Raw genomic sequence first — 12,894 nt, 5'->3', positions numbered from 1 at the left:
GGGCTGACCTCATTGCGGACACGGAGGTTTATGTCGCTGCGAGGTTTCTCCGAAGCTCCGCAAGGCACCGTTGGCGCCAGAGTGGTGGAGAGATGCGTGGCCGCGGGACACAGGGTTCCCGATATGGAGGCCACGAGGGATAGGACCCCGGACGCAGAAGGCTGGGGAAGCAGGCGAGGGCTCGAGCCCGGGCTTCGTGACGGGTCCGGCCCCGTGGAACGGCGCCAGGGATGGGACCCCCGCAGGCCGAGGATCAGCAGGCGTCGGCCTCGCCGCAGTCGGCCTCATGGAAGGCTCCTGGGCGGGGTTCGTGAGCAAGCGCTCACGGTGCCAGGCCCGGCCCCGGGGGGACGCCCTGCAGACGTGTGACGCCCGAAGCGAGTTCGCCGGGCGTTTTCCGGCCAATTCTCACGAGCGTTCTGCCCAAACCGGGATCGGTTTGGGCAGAACGCTCGTGAGAATTGGCCGGCGTTGGGCAGCCCTGCGGACCGCCCTGCTCTCCCTGGCCCAGGTCCGTTCCTCGCCCGGGGCATGGGGCGGCCGCCCGGAAAACGTGCGAAAACGTCGCGGCCCACCCGGAGGCCCCGGCGCTGGGGAGCGTTCTCGGAGCAGAGTTGAAGGACGGGTGGCGGCCGGGCCTACGCTTCCGACTTGAGGGAGGATCGGGCGCCCAGGGATGGGGCTGACCTCAGTGGGGGCACGCAGGTTTCTCTCGCTCTGAGGTTGTCCGAAGCGCCGAAAGGCACCGTTGGCGCCGGTGTGGGAGGGGGAGGGGAGGTGCGGCCGCGGGACTCAGGGCTCCCCAGATGGAGGCACCGAGGGACAGGAACCCAGAAGCAGACGGCTGGCGAGCAGGCGAAACTGCGAGCCCGGGCTTCGTGGAGGGCCAGGCCCCGTGGAACAGCGCCAGGGAGAGGACCCCCGCAGGAGGATTAGCAGGAGGCATGGGCCGCGCCACACCCTGCCTCGCCGAGGGCTTCCTGGCGGGGATGGAGCGCGATGGCTCGCAATGCGGCGCCAGGTCCGGTGGTGCGGGGCGGCCGTGCAGACGTGGGGCGCCCGAAGCGAGTTCGCCGGGCGTTTTCCTGCCAGTTCTCACGAGCGTTCTGCCCAAACCAGGATGGGTTTGGGCAGAGCGCTCGTGAGAATTGGCCGGCGTTGGGCAGTCCTGCGGACCGCCCTGCTCTCCGGGGCCCAGGGTCCCTTCTCGCCCAGGGCATGCTGCGTGCGGGCCCCGGAAAACCGCACACAATCGACCGGTCCCACCAGGGGGCGGTAGGGCAGGGGAGCGTTCCCGGAGCAGAGTTGACCGACGTGTGTCGGCAAGGCGAGCGCCTCCGTCTTTTCGGGCTGATGGGGAGCCCAAAGGTGGGGCTGTCCTCAGTTGGGCCACGCAGGTTTCTCTCGCTCCGAGGCTTGTCCCAAGCGCCGAAATGCACCGTTGGAGCCGGGGCGGGAGGCGGAGGCATTGTCACGGGCCTCGCGATTCCCAAGATGGGGGCACAGAGGGACAGGGCCCCGGAAGCGGAAGGCTGGGGAGCAGGCGAAATTTCGAGCCCGCGTCTCGGGGCAGCCCTGGCCCCATGGGACGGCGTCAAGTAGGCGACGCCCGCAGGCCGAGAAGCAGGACCCATCGGCCTCGCCGCAGTCGGCCTCGCCGAGGGCTCCTTGGCGGGGTTCGTGAGCGAGCTCTCGCGATGCCAGCCCAGGCCCCGGGGGAAGGCCCTGCAGACGTGTGACGCCCGAAGCGAGTTCGCGAGGCGTTTTCCGGCCAATTCTCACGAGCGTTCTGCCCAAACCGGGATCGGTTTGGGCAGAACGCTCGTGAGAATTGGCCGGCGTTGGGCAGCCCTGCGGACCGCCCTGCTCTTCGTGGCCCAGGGCCCTTTCTCGCCCAGGGCGTGGTGCGGCCAGCCGGAAAACGTGTGGAAACGTCGCGGCCCACCCTGTGGCGCCGGCGAACGGGAGCGTTCCCGGAGCAGAGTTGAAAGGCGGGTGGCGGGAGGGCGTGCGTCTCGGGCTCCTGGGGCTGCTGGGGCGCCCAAAGAAGGGGCTGTCCTCAGTTGGGTCATGCAGATGTCTCTCGTTCCAAGGCTCTTCCGAAGCGCCGAGTTGCATCGCTGGCGACGGGATTGGGCGGGGGAGGCGTGGCCGCGGGTATCAGGATTCCCCAGGCGGAGGCACAGAGGGACAGGACCCCGGCAGCGGGAGGCTGGGGAGCAGGCGAAATTTCGAGCCCGAGTCTCAGGGCAGCCCTGGCCCCAAGGGACGGCGCCAAGGACGGGACCCCCGCAGGCAGAGGAGCAGGAGGTGTCGGCCTCGCCGCTGCCTGCCTCGCGGACGTCTTCCCGGCGAGGTTGGTGCGCGAGCGTTCGCGGTGCCGGGCCAGGCACAGGGGGGGCGGCCCGTTAGACGTGCTGCGCCCGAAGCGAGTTCGCCGAGCTTTTTCCGGCCAATTCTCATGAGCGTTCTGCCCAAACCGGGATCCGTTTGAGCAGAAAACTCGTGAAAAATGGCCGGCGTTGGCAGCCCTGCGGACCGCCCTGCTCGCCGTCACCTAGGGCCCTTTCTCGTCCAGGGCATGCTGCGCTGCGGCCAGCCGGTAAACGCGTGGAAACGACGCGGGCCACAAGGGCGCGCCGGCGCAGGGGTGCGTTCACGGAGCAGAGTGGAAGGTCGGGTGGCGGCCGGGCGTGCGCCACCGTCATTCGGGTCGTTGGGGCGCCCAAGGATGGGGCTGACCTCATTGCGGACACGCAGGTTTATGTCGCTGCGAGGTTTCTCCGAAGCTCCGCAAGGCACCGTTGGCGCCAGAGTGGTGGAGAGATGCGTGGCCGCGGGACACAGGGTTCCCGATATGGAGGCCACGAGGGATAGGACCCCGGACGCAGAAGGCTGGGGAAGCAGGCGAGGGCTCGAGCCCGGGCTTCGTGACGGGTCCGGCCCCGTGGAACGGCGCCAGGGATGGGACCCCCGCAGGCCGAGGATCAGCAGGCGTCGGCCTCGCCGCAGTCGGCCTCATGGAAGGCTCCTGGGCGGGGTTCGTGAGCAAGCGCTCACGGTGCCAGGCCCGGCCCCGGGGGGACGCCCTGCAGACGTGTGACGCCCGAAGCGAGTTCGCCGGGCGTTTTCCGGCCAATTCTCACGAGCGTTCTGCCCAAACCGGGATCGGTTTGGGCAGAGCGCTCGTGAGAATTGGCCGGCGTTGGGCAGCCCTGCGGACCGCCCTGCTCTCCCTGGCCCAGGTCCGTTCCTCGCCCGGGGCATGGGGCGGCCGCCCGGAAAACGTGCGAAAACGTCGCGGCCCACCCGGAGGCCCCGGCGCTGGGGAGCGTTCTCGGAGCAGAGTTGAAGGACGGGTGGTGGCCGGGCCTACGCTTCCGACTTGAGGGAGGATCGGGCGCCCAGGGATGGGGCTGACCTCAGTGGGGGCACGCAGGTTTCTCTCGCTCTGAGGTTGTCCGAAGCGCCGAAAGGCACCGTTGGCGCCGGTGTGGGAGGGGGAGGGGAGGCGCGGCCGCGGGACTCAGGGCTCCCCAGATGGAGGCACCGAGGGACAGGAACCCAGAAGCAGACGGCTGGCGAGCAGGCGAAACTGCGAGCCCGGGCTTCGTGGAGGGCCAGGCCCCGTGGAACAGCGCCAGGGAGAGGACCCCCGCAGGAGGATTAGCAGGAGGCATGGGCCGCGCCACACCCTGCCTCGCCGAGGGCTTCCTGGCGGGGATGGAGCGCGATGGCTCGCAATGCGGCGCCAGGTCCGGTGGTGCGGGGCGGCCGTGCAGACGTGGGGCGCCCGAAGCGAGTTCGCCGGGCGTTTTCCTGCCAGTTCTCACGAGCGTTCTGCCCAAACCAGGATGGGTTTGGGCAGAGCGCTCGTGAGAATTGGCCGGCGTTGGGCAGTCCTGCGGACCGCCCTGCTCTCCGGGGCCCAGGGTCCCTTCTCGCCCAGGGCATGCTGCGTGCGGGCCCCAGAAAACGCACACAATCGACCGGTCCCACCAGGGGGCGGTAGGGCAGGGGAGCGTTCCCGGAGCAGAGTTGACCGACGTGTGTCGGCAAGGCGAGCGCCTCCGTCTTTTCGGGCTGATGGGGAGCCCAAAGATGGGGCTGTCCTCAGTTGGGCCACGCAGGTTTCTCTCGCTCCGAGGCTTGTCCCAAGCGCCGAAATGCACCGTTGGAGCCGGGGCGGGAGGCGGAGGCATTGTCACGGGCCTCGCGATTCCCAAGATGGAGGCACAGAGGGACAGGGCCCCGGAAGCGGAAGGCTGGGGAGCAGGCGAAATTTCGAGCCCGAGTCTCGGGGCAGCCCTGGCCCCATGGGACGGCGTCAAGTAGGCGACGCCCGAAGGCCGAGAAGCAGGACCCATCGGCCTCGCCGCAGTCGGCCTCGCCGAGGGCTCCTTGGCGGGGTTCGTGAGCGAGCTCTCGCGATGCCAGCCCAGGCCCCGGGGGAAGGCCCTGCAGACGTGTGACGCCCGAAGCGAGTTCGCGAGGCGTTTTCCGGCCAATTCTCACGAGCGTTCTGCCCAAACCGGGATCGGTTTGGGCAGAACGCTCGTGAGAATTGGCCGGCGTTGGGCAGCCCTGCGGACCGCCCTGCTCTTCGTGGCCCAGGGCCCTTTCTCGCCCAGGCCGTGGTGCAGCCACCCGGAAAACGTGTGGAAACGTCGCGGCCCACCCTGTGGCGCCGGCGAACGGGAGCGTTCCCGGAGCAGAGTTGAAAGGCGGGTGGCGGGAGGGCGTGCGCCTCGGGCTCCTGGGGCTGCTGGGGCGCCCAAAGAAGGGGCTGTCCTCAGTTGGGTCATGCAGATGTCTCTCGTTCCAAGGCTCTTCCGAAGCGCCGAGTTGCATCGCTGGCGACGGGATTGGGCGGGGGAGGCGTGGCCGCGGGTATCAGGATTCCCCAGGCGGAGGCACAGAGGGACAGGACCCCGGCAGCGGGAGGCTGGGGAGCAGGCGAAATTTCGAGCCCGAGTCTCAGGGCAGCCCTGGCCCCAAGGGACGGCGCCAAGGACGGGACCCCCGCAGGCAGAGGAGCAGGAGGTGTCGGCCTCGCCGCTGCCTGCCTCGCGGACGTCTTCCCGGCGAGGTTGGTGCGCGAGCGTTCGCGGTGCCGGGCCAGGCACAGGGGGGGCGGCCCGTTAGACGTGCTGCGCCCGAACCGAGTTCGCCGAGCTTTTTCCGGCCAATTCTCATGAGCGTTCTGCCCAAACCGGGATCCGTTTGAGCAGAAAACTCGTGAAAATTGGCCGGCGTTGGCAGCCCTGCGGACCGCCCTGCTCGCCGTCACCTAGGGCCCTTTCTCGTCCAGGGTATGCCACGCTGCGGCCAGCCGGTAAACGCGTGGAAACGACGCGGGCCACAAGGGCGCGCCGGCGCAGGGGTGCGTTCACGGAGCAGAGTGGAAGGTCGGGTGGCGGCCGGGCGTGCGCCACCGTCATTCGGGTCGTTGGGGCGCCCAAGGATGGGGCTGACCTCATTGCGGACACGCAGGTTTATGTCGCTGCGAGGTTTCTCCGAAGCTCCGCAAGGCACCGTTGGCGCCAGAGTGGTGGAGAGATGCGTGGCCGCGGGACACAGGGTTCCCGATATGGAGGCCACGAGGGATAGGACCCCGGACGCAGAAAGCTGGGGAAGCAGGCGAGGGCTCGAGCCCGGGCTTCGTGACGGGTCCGGCCCCGTGGAACGGCGCCAGGGATGGGACCCCCGCAGGCCGAGGATCAGCAGGCGTCGGCCTCATGGAAGGCTCCTGGGCGGGGTTCGTGAGCAAGCGCTCACGGTGCCAGGCCCGGCCCCGGGGGGACGCCCTGCAGACGTGTGACGCCCGAAGCGAGTTCGCCGGGCGTTTTCCGGCCAATTCTCACGAGCGTTCTGCCCAAACCGGGATCGGTTTGGGCAGAACGCTCGTGAGAATTGGCCGGCGTTGGGCAGCCCTGCGGACCGCCCTGCTCTCCCTGGCCCAGGTCCGTTCCTCGCCCGGGGCATGGGGCGGCCGCCCGGAAAACGTGCGAAAACGTCGCGGCCCACCCGGAGGCCCCGGCGCTGGGGAGCGTTCTCGGAGCAGAGTTGAAGGACGGGTGGCGGCCGGGCCTACGCTTCCGACTTGAGGGAGGATCGGGCGCCCAGGGATGGGGCTGACCTCAGTGGGGGCACGCAGGTTTCTCTCGCTCTGAGGTTGTCCGAAGCGCCGAAAGGCACCGTTGGCGCCGGTGTGGGAGGGGGAGGGGAGGCGCGGCCGCGGGACTCAGGGCTCCCCAGATGGAGGCACCGAGGGACAGGAACCCAGAAGCAGACGGCTGGCGAGCAGGCGAAACTGCGAGCCCGGGCTTCGTGGAGGGCCAGGCCCCGTGGAACAGCGCCAGGGAGAGGACCCCCGCAGGAGGATTAGCAGGAGGCATGGGCCGCGCCACACCCTGCCTCGCCGAGGGCTTCCTGGCGGGGATGGAGCGCGATGGCTCGCAATGCGGCGCCAGGTCCGGTGGTGCGGGGCGGCCGTGCAGACGTGGGGCGCCCGAAGCGAGTTCGCCGGGCGTTTTCCTGCCAGTTCTCACGAGCGTTCTGCCCAAACCAGGATGGGTTTGGGCAGAGCGCTCGTGAGAATTGGCCGGCGTTGGGCAGTCCTGCGGACCGCCCTGCTCTCCGGGGCCCAGGGTCCCTTCTCGCCCAGGGCATGCTGCGTGCGGGCCCCGAAAACGCACACATTCGACCGGTCCCACCAGGGGGCGGTAGGGCAGGGGAGCGTTCCCGGAGCAGAGTTGACCGACGTGTGTCGGCAAGGCGAGCGCCTCCGTCTTTTCGGGCTGATGGGGAGCCCAAAGATGGGGCTGTCCTCAGTTGGGCCACGCAGGTTTCTCTCGCTCCGAGGCTTGTCCCAAGCGCCGAAATGCACCGTTGGAGCCGGAGCGGGAGGCGGAGGCATTGTCACGGGCCTCGCGATTCCCAAGATGGAGGCACAGAGGGACAGGGCCCCGGAAGCGGAAGGCTGGGGAGCAGGCGAAATTTCGAGCCCGAGTCTCGGGGCAGCCCTGGCCCCATGGGACGGCGTCAAGTAGGCGACGCCCGCAGGCCGAGAAGCAGGACCCATCGGCCTCGCCGCAGTCGGCCTCGCCGAGGGCTCCTTGGCGGGGTTCGTGAGCGAGCTCTCGCGATGCCAGCCCAGGCCCCGGGGGAAGGCCCTGCAGACGTGTGACGCCCGAAGCGAGTTCGCGAGGCGTTTTCCGGCCAATTCTCACGAGCGTTCTGCCCAAACCGGGATCGGTTTGGGCAGAACGCTCGTGAGAATTGGCCGGCGTTGGGCAGCCCTGCGGACCGCCCTGCTCTTCGTGGCCCAGGGCCCTTTCTCGCCCAGGGCGTGGTGCGGCCAGCCGGAAAACGTGTGGAAACGTCGCGGCCCACCCTGTGGCGCCGGCGAACGGGAGCGTTCCCAGAGCAGAGTTGAAAGGCGGGTGGCGGGAGGGCGTGCGCCTCGGGCTCCTGGGGCTGCTGGGGCGCCCAAAGAAGGGGCTGTCCTCAGTTGGGTCATGCAGATGTCTCTCGTTCCAAGGCTCTTCCGAAGCGCCGAGCTGCATCGTTGGCGACGGGATTGGGCGGGGGAGGCGTGGCCGCGGGTATCAGGATTCCCCAGGCGGAGGCACAGAGGGACAGGACCCCAGCAGCGGGAGGCTGGGGAGCAGGCGAAATTTCGAGCCCGAGTCTCAGGGCAGCCCTGGCCCCAGGGGACGGCGCCAAGGACGGGACCCCCGCAGGCAGAGGAGCAGGAGGTGTCGGCCTCGCCGCTGCCTGCCTCGCGGACGTCTTCCCGGCGAGGTTGGTGCGCGAGCGTTCGCGGTGCCGGGCCAGGCACAGGGGGGGCGGCCCGGTAGACGTGCTGCGCCCGAAGCGAGTTTGCCGAGCTTTTTCCGGCCAATTCTCACGAGCGTTCTGCCCAAACCGGGATCTGTTTGAGCAGAAAACTCGTGAAAAATGGCCGGCGTTGGGCTGCCCTGCGGACCGCCCTGCTCGCCGTCACCTAGGGCCCTTTCTCGTCCAGGGCATGCTGCGCTGCGGCCAGCCGGTAAACGCGTGGAAACGACGCGGGCCACAAGGGCGCGCCGGCGCAGGGGTGCGTTCACGGAGCAGAGTGGAAGGTCGGGTGGCGGCCGGGCGTGCGCCACCGTCATTCGGGTCGTTGGGGCGCCCAAGGATGGGGCTGACCTCATTGCGGACACGCAGGTTTATGTCGCTGCGAGGTTTCTCCGAAGCTCCGCAAGGCACCGTTGGCGCCAGAGTGGTGGAGAGATGCGTGGCCGCGGGACACAGGGTTCCCGATATGGAGGCCACGAGGGATAGGACCCCGGACGCAGAAGGCTGGGGAAGCAGGCGAGGGCTCGAGCCCGGGCTTCGTGACGGGTCCGGCCCCGTGGAACGGCGCCAGGGATGGGACCCCCGCAGGCCGAGGATCAGCAGGCGTCGGCCTCGCCGCAGTCGGCCTCATGGAAGGCTCCTGGGCGGGGTTCGTGAGCAAGCGCTCACGGTGCCAGGCCCGGCCCCGGGGGGACGCCCTGCAGACGTGTGACGCCCGAAGCGAGTTCGCCGGGCGTTTTCCGGCCAATTCTCACGAGCGTTCTGCCCAAACCGGGATCGGTTTGGGCAGAACGCTCGTGAGAATTGGCCGGCGTTGGGCAGCCCTGCGGACCGCCCTGCTCTCCCTGGCCCAGGTCCGTTCCTCGCCCGGGGCATGGGGCGGCCGCCCGGAAAACGTGCGAAAACGTCGCGGCCCACCCGGAGGCCCCGGCGCTGGGGAGCGTTCTCGGAGCAGAGTTGAAGGACGGGTGGCGGCCGGGCCTACGCTTCCGACTTGAGGGAGGATCGGGCGCCCAGGGATGGGGCTGACCTCAGTGGGGGCACGCAGGTTTCTCTCGCTCTGAGGTTGTCCGAAGCGCCGAAAGGCACCGTTGGCGCCGGTGTGGGAGGGGGAGGGGAGGCGCGGCCGCGGGACTCAGGGCTCCCCAGATGGAGGCACCGAGGGACAGGAACCCAGAAGCAGACGGCTGGCGAGCAGGCGAAACTGCGAGCCCGGGCTTCGTGGAGGGCCAGGCCCCGTGGAACAGCGCCAGGGAGAGGACCCCCGCAGGAGGATTAGCAGGAGGCATGGGCCGCGCCACACCCTGCCTCGCCGAGGGCTTCCTGGCGGGGATGGAGCGCGATGGCTCGCAATGCGGCGCCAGGTCCGGTGGTGCGGGGCGGCCGTGCAGACGTGGGGCGCCCGAAGCGAGTTCGCCGGGCGTTTTCCTGCCAGTTCTCACGAGCGTTCTGCCCAAACCAGGATGGGTTTGGGCAGAGCGCTCGTGAGAATTGGCCGGCGTTGGGCAGTCCTGCGGACCGCCCTGCTCTCCGGGGCCCAGGGTCCCTTCTCGCCCAGGGCATGCTGCGTGCGGGCCCCGGAAAACGCACACAATCGACCGGTCCCACCAGGGGGCGGTAGGGCAGGGGAGCGTTCCCGGAGCAGAGTTGACCGACGTGTGTCGGCAAGGCGAGCGCCTCCGTCTTTTCGGGCTGATGGGGAGCCCAAAGATGGGGCTGTCCTCAGTTGGGCCACGCAGGTTTCTCTCGCTCCGAGGCTTGTCCCAAGCGCCGAAATGCACCGTTGGAGCCGGGGCGGGAGGCGGAGGCATTGTCACGGGCCTCGCGATTCCCAAGATGGAGGCACAGAGGGACAGGGCCCCGGAAGCGGAAGGCTGGGGAGCAGGCGAAATTTCGAGCCCGAGTCTCGGGGCAGCCCTGGCCCCATGGGACGGCGTCAAGTAGGCGACGCCCGAAGGCCGAGAAGCAGGACCCATCGGCCTCGCCGCAGTCGGCCTCGCCGAGGGCTCCTTGGCGGGGTTCGTGAGCGAGCTCTCGCGATGCCAGCCCAGGCCCCGGGGGAAGGCCCTGCAGACGTGTGACGCCCGAAGCGAGTTCGCGAGGCGTTTTCCGGCCAATTCTCACGAGCGTTCTGCCCAAACCGGGATCGGTTTGGGCAGAACGCTCGTGAGAATTGGCCGGCGTTGGGCAGCCCTGCGGACCGCCCTGCTCTTCGTGGCCCAGGGCCCTTTCTCGCCCAGGGCGTGGTGCGGCCAGCCGGAAAACGTGTGGAAACGTCGCGGCCCACCCTGTGGCGCCGGCGAACGGGAGCGTTCCCGGAGCAGAGTTGAAAGGCGGGTGGCGGGAGGGCGTGCGCCTCGGGCTCCTGGGGCTGCTGGGGCGCCCAAAGAAGGGGCTGTCCTCAGTTGGGTCATGCAGATGTCTCTCGTTCCAAGGCTCTTCCGAAGCGCCGAGTTGCATCGCTGGCGACGGGATTGGGCGGGGGAGGCGTGGCCGCGGGTATCAGGATTCCCCAGGCGGAGGCACAGAGGGACAGGACCCCGGCAGCGGGAGGCTGGGGAGCAGGCGAAATTTCGAGCCCGAGTCTCAGGGCAGCCCTGGCCCCAAGGGACGGCGCCAAGGACGGGACCCCCGCAGGCAGAGGAGCAGGAGGTGTCGGCCTCGCCGCTGCCTGCCTCGCGGACGTCTTCCCGGCGAGGTTGGTGCGCGAGCGTTCGCGGTGCCGGGCCAGGCACAGGGGGGGCGGCCCGTTAGACGTGCTGCGCCCGAACCGAGTTCGCCGAGCTTTTTCCGGCCAATTCTCATGAGCGTTCTGCCCAAACCGGGATCCGTTTGAGCAGAAAACTCGTGAAAAATGGCCGGCGTTGGCAGCCCTGCGGACCGCCCTGCTCGCCGTCACCTAGGGCCCTTTCTCGTCCAGGGCATGCTGCGCTGCGGCCAGCCGGTAAACGCGTGGAAACGACGCGGGCCACAAGGGCGCGCCGGCGCAGGGGTGCGTTCACGGAGCAGAGTGGAAGGTCGGGTGGCGGCCGGGCGTGCGCCACTTCATTCGGGTCGTTGGGGCGCCCAAGGATGGGGCTGACCTCATTGCGGACACGCAGGTTTATGTCGCTGCGAGGTTTCTCCGAAGCTCCGCAAGGCACCGTTGGCGCCAGAGTGGTGGAGAGATGCGTGGCCGCGGGACACAGGGTTCCCGATATGGAGGCCATGAGGGATAGGACCCCGGACGCAGAAGGCTGGGGAAGCAGGCGAGGGCTCGAGCCCGGGCTTCGTGACGGGTCCGGCCCCGTGGAACGGCGCCAGGGATGGGACCCCCGCAGGCCGAGGATCAGCAGGCGTCGGCCTCGCCGCAGTCGGCCTCATGGAAGGCTCCTGGGCGGGGTTCGTGAGCAAGCGCTCACGGTGCCAGGCCCGGCCCCGGGGGGACGCCCTGCAGACGTGTGACGCCCGAAGCGAGTTCGCCGGGCGTTTTCCGGCCAATTCTCACGAGCGTTCTGCCCAAACCGGGATCGGTTTGGGCAGAACGCTCGTGAGAATTGGCCGGCGTTGGGCAGCCCTGCGGACCGCCCTGCTCTCCCTGGCCCAGGTCCGTTCCTCGCCCGGGGCATGGGGCGGCCGCCCGGAAAACGTGCGAAAACGTCGCGGCCCACCCGGAGGCCCCGGCGCTGGGGAGCGTTCTCGGAGCAGAGTTGAAGGACGGGTGGCGGCCGGGCCTACGCTTCCGACTTGAGGGAGGATCGGGCGCCCAGCGATGGGGCTGACCTCAGTGGGGGCACGCAGGTTTCTCTCGCTCTGAGGTTGTCCGAAGCGCCGAAAGGCACCGTTGGCGCCGGTGTGGGAGGGGGAGGGGAGGCGCGGCCGCGGGACTCAGGGCTCCCCAGATGGAGGCACCGAGGGACAGGAACCCAGAAGCAGACGGCTGGCGAGCAGGCGAAACTGCGAGCCCGGGCTTCGTGGAGGGCCAGGCCCCGTGGAACAGCGCCAGGGAGAGGACCCCCGCAGGAGGATTAGCAGGAGGCATGGGCCGCGCCACACCCTGCCTCGCCGAGGGCTTCCTGGCGGGGATGGAGCGCGATGGCTCGCAATGCGGCGCCAGGTCCGGTGGTGCGGGGCGGCCGTGCAGACGTGGGGCGCCCGAAGCGAGTTCGCCGGGCGTTTTCCTGCCAGTTCTCACGAGCGTTCTGCCCAAACCAGGATGGGTTTGGGCAGAGCGCTCGTGAGAATTGGCCGGCGTTGGGCAGTCCTGCGGACCGCCCTGCTCTCCGGGGCCCAGGGTCCCTTCTCGCCCAGGGCATGCTGCGTGCGGGCCCCAGAAAACGCACACAATCGACCGGTCCCACCAGGGGGCGGTAGGGCAGGGGAGCGTTCCCGGAGCAGAGTTGACCGACGTGTGTCGGCAAGGCGAGCGCCTCCGTCTTTTCGGGCTGATGGGGAGCCCAAAGATGGGGCTGTCCTCAGTTGGGCCACGCAGGTTTCTCTCGCTCCGAGGCTTGTCCCAAGCGCCGAAATGCACCGTTGGAGCCGGGGCGGGAGGCGGAGGCATTGTCACGGGCCTCGCGATTCCCAAGATGGAGGCACAGAGGGACAGGGCCCCGGAAGCGGAAGGCTGGGGAGCAGGCGAAATTTCGAGCCCGAGTCTCGGGGCAGCCCTGGCCCCATGGGACGGCGTCAAGCAGGCGACGCCCGCAGGCCGAGAAGCAGGACCCATCGGCCTCGCCGCAGTCGGCCTCGCCGAGGGCTCCTTGGCGGGGTTCGTGAGCGAGCTCTCGCGATGCCAGCCCAGGCCCCGGGGGAAGGCCCTGCAGACGTGTGACGCCCGAAGCGAGTTCGCGAGGCGTTTTCCGGCCAATTCTCACGAGCGTTCTGCCCAAACCGGGATCGGTTTGGGCAGAACGCTCGTGAGAATTGGCCGGCGTTGGGCAGCCCTGCGGACCGCCCTGCTCTTCGTGGCCCAGGGCCCTTTCTCGCCCAGGGCGTGGTGCGGCCAGCCGGAAAACGTGTGGAAACGTCGCGGCCCACCCTGTGGCGCCGGCGAACGGGAGCGTTCCCGGA

Source organism: Neovison vison, chromosome 11, assembly GCF_020171115.1.
Source record: "Neovison vison isolate M4711 chromosome 11, ASM_NN_V1, whole genome shotgun sequence".
Taxonomy (NCBI): Eukaryota; Metazoa; Chordata; class Mammalia; order Carnivora; family Mustelidae; genus Neogale; species Neogale vison.
Note: the sequence above shows the minus strand (reverse complement) of the source record.